We start from the raw sequence: 3711 nt of genomic DNA, 5'->3' as shown, positions 1-3711 counted from the left end.
TGTTCGATATGCCCATAGGACTTGTGGGAGCTCTTCGGCCCAAGCTCCCTTTGCGTCTTGTAATCTCCGTTTTAGCCCAGCCAATATGACTTTGTTGGCAGCTTCGGCTTATCCATTGGCTTGGGGATGTTCGACGGAAGTGAACTGGTGCTTTATGTTCAAGTCGGCTACTAATTTTCTGAAGCCTGCATCTGTGAATTGTGTGCCATTGTCTGTGGTGATGGAGTATGGAACCCCGAACCTTGTGACAATTTTCCTATATAGGAATTTTTGACTTCTTTGAGCAGTGGCGTTAGCTAGGGGTTCTGCCTCGATCCACTTTGTGAAATAGGCTACCCCTACTCTGAGGAATTTAACTTGTCCCGATCCCTGAGGAAAAGGTCCGAAAAGGTCAAGTCCCCATTTTGCAAATGGCCAAGGTGAGGTTACGCTGATGAGCTCTTCTGGCGGGGCAATGTGAAAGTTGGCATATTTTTGACATGATGGACATATCTTTACGAACTCTGTGGCCTCCTTTTGTAGAGTTGGCCAATAAAATCCTGCCCGGAGTACTTTTTTGGTGAGCGCTTGTGGTCCGAGATGATTGCCACAGATGCCACTGTGTATTTCTTCTAGAACTTCCTTCGTGTGTGAAGTCGGTACACATTTTAACAATGGTATTGAAATTCCTCTTTTGTATAGAGTATTGTTTATGATAGTGTAGTATTGTGCCTCCCGTTTTAACCTTTTTGCCTCCTTCTCATCTGTAGGAAGTGTTTCTGTTTTGAGGTAGTTAATTATAGGAGTCATCCATCCTTAATCTAGACCTGTTATGGCTAGGACTTTTTCCTCTTCCGAGATTGACGGGTTCTGTAGTATTTCCTGGATGAGGCTTCTAATGTTGCCTCCTGGTTTGGTGCTGGCTAGTTTTGAGAATGCGTCAGCTCGGGCATTCTACTCGCGGGGTATGTGGTGGATCTTATATTCCCGGAATTGTCTGAGCTGTTTCCTGGTTTTACCCAGGTACTTTTTCATATTGGGGTCCTTGGCTTGGTAGTTCCCCGTTATTTGTGAAGTGATCACCAGTGAATCGTTGAAGATAATGAGTCTTTGAGCTCCGACCTCTTTAGCCAGCTTTAAACCAGCTAGTAGTGCCTCATATTCCACCTGATTGTTTGAGGCAGGGAACCTGAATTTGAGAGAGAGTTCGATTTGGGTTCCTTGATTACTTTCAATTATCACACCTGCGCCGCTTCCAGTCTTATTCGAGGAACCGTCCACGTAGAGATTCCATTCTGTGGGGGTTTCCAGGGTGTCTGTAAATTCTGCAATGAAGTCGGCTAAGTACTGTGATTTGATGGCTGTCCGAGCTTCATATTGGAGGTCAAACACGGATAACTCGACTGCCCATTGCAAAATTCTGCCTGCTAGATCTGTTTTCTGCAATATCCCTTTTATGGGCTGGTTGGTCCGAACCTTAATGGTGTGAGCTTGGAAGTACGGGCGAAGTCGTCGAGATGTTAGTATGAGAGCATAGGCAAACTTTTTTATTTTTTGGTAGTTCAGCTCAGATCCTTGTAATGCTTTACTGATGAAGTATACGGGTTGTTGCCTACTGTCCTCTTCTCGAACTAGTGCTGAGGCTACTGCCCGACTCCCTACCGCGAGGTATAATATGAGTGGTTCTCCTTCTCGTGGACGAGATAGGATAGGTGGCCGTCTTAGAAATCTTTTGAAATCTCGGAAGGCTTGTTCGCACTCTGTTGTCCATTCAAACTTCTTTCCTTTCCTTAGAGTAGCATAGAAGGGAAGAGATCTTATCGCTGATCCCGCTAGGAATCTGGATAAGGCTGCCAGTCTCCCGTTGAGTTGTTGTACCTCTTTGACACAAGTTGGGCTCTTCATGTTGAGTATGGCCTGGCATTTATCCAGATTTGCCTCAATTCCTCTTTGTATGAGCATAAAACTTAAGAACTTGCCCGCTTCTACTGCAAAGGTGCATTTTGCAGGATTGAATCGCATGCCATGCTTCCTTATAGTGTCGAACACCTGGACCAGGTCGGACAATAATGTCTCTTCAATTTGTGTCTTTATTAACATGTCGTCCATGTAGACTTCCATGACTTTTCCGATATGATCTGAAAAGACTTTATTCATTAGCCTTTGATAAGTAGCTCCTGCATTCTTGAGACCAAAAGGCATCACAATGTAGCAGTAATTCGCTTTTGGTGTTAAAAACGAGGTTTTTTCTTGATCGGGTGGATACATGGGGATTTGATTGTATCCGGAATATGCATCCATAAACGAGAGGTATTTATATCCGGAGGAGGCATCTACCAGAGCGTCGATACTTGGGAGTAGATAAGGGTCTTTTGGGCAGGCTTTGTTGAGATCTGTATAGTCGGTGCACATTCGCCACTTCCCGTTTGATTTTTTCACCAAGACGACATTAGCTAACCATAGTGGGTACTTGACCTCTCTTATGAATCCTGCCTCCAGTAGAGCTTGTACCTGCTCTTCCACAGCTTGGGATCTTTTGGGTCCGAGCTTTCTACGCCTCTGTTGTACTGGCCGAGATCCAGGGTAGACTGCTAGCTTATGACACATTAACTCGGGGTCTATGCCTGGCATGTCTGCAGCCTTCCACGCAAAGAGGTCGATGTTGTCTCGTAAGAACTGTACGAGTGATTCTTTTATGTCTCCTTTTAGAGTCATGCCAATATTGGTTTTTTTGTCCGGGATGTCTCCGATCTGGACCTTTTCTATTTCACCTTTAGGTTGTGGACGGAGTTCTTCTCGCCTCTGAACTCTACCAAGTTCGATTGTGTGGAATTCCTCTCCTCTGCCTCTGAGGTTTAGACTTTCGTTATAACAGCGGCGCGCCATCTTCTGATCTGCTTTTATCGTAGCTATCCCTTCTGCAGTTGGGAATTTCATGCATAGATGTGGAGTTGAAACTATTGCACCGAGTTGATTTAATGTTGTCCGACCTATTAGGGCGTTGTAGGCTGAACTCACGTCGACCACGATGTATTCTATTTTGAGTGTTCTGGATTGGTTTCCTTTTCTGAAGGTTGTGTGTAGCGGGATGTATCCCAATGGTTGTACTGGAGTGTCCCCCAGTCCGAACAGGCTGTTTGGATATGCTTTGAGTTCTTTATCTTCCAGGCCGAGCTTGTCGAAGGCAGTTTTGAATAAGATGTCGGCGGAGCTCCCTTGGTCTATCAGTGTGCGGTGGAGATTTGCATTCACCAGTATAATGGTGATGACCATGGGATCGTCGTGTCCTGAGATGATGCCGGATGCATCTTCCTTGGTAAACGTAATTGCGGGGATGTCAGGTGCTTCCTCCTTTCCTTCGACATGATATACTTCTTTGAGATATCTTTTGCGAGATGACTTGGAGATTCCTCCTCCTGCGAACCCTCCGTGTATCATATGGACATGTCTTTCTGGTGTTCGAGGTGATCGCTCGGTTCGTCCAACCTCCTCGTCTCTTCTCCTTTTTCTTTGCTCATCGTCCCGGGTGGCCAGGTACCGATCTAGTTTTCCTTCTCTCACTAATTTTTCTATGACATTTTTTAAGTCAAAGCATTCGTTGGTGGAGTGTCCACAGACTCAATGGTATTCACAATATTCATTCCGGTTTCCTCCTCCTCTTTTGCCTTTGAGTGGTCGAGCTGGGGGTATTTTTTCTGTGTGGCAGACTTCTTTGTAAACATCTACCAGGGA

The sequence above is a fragment of the Arachis ipaensis genome, chromosome B10 (assembly GCF_059453495.1).
Source record: "Arachis ipaensis isolate K30076 ecotype BB chromosome B10, ASM5945349v1, whole genome shotgun sequence".
In the NCBI taxonomy this organism is placed as follows: domain Eukaryota; kingdom Viridiplantae; phylum Streptophyta; class Magnoliopsida; order Fabales; family Fabaceae; genus Arachis; species Arachis ipaensis.
The sequence above is the reverse complement of the archived record's forward strand: the minus strand, read 5'-3'. Positions refer to the sequence as shown.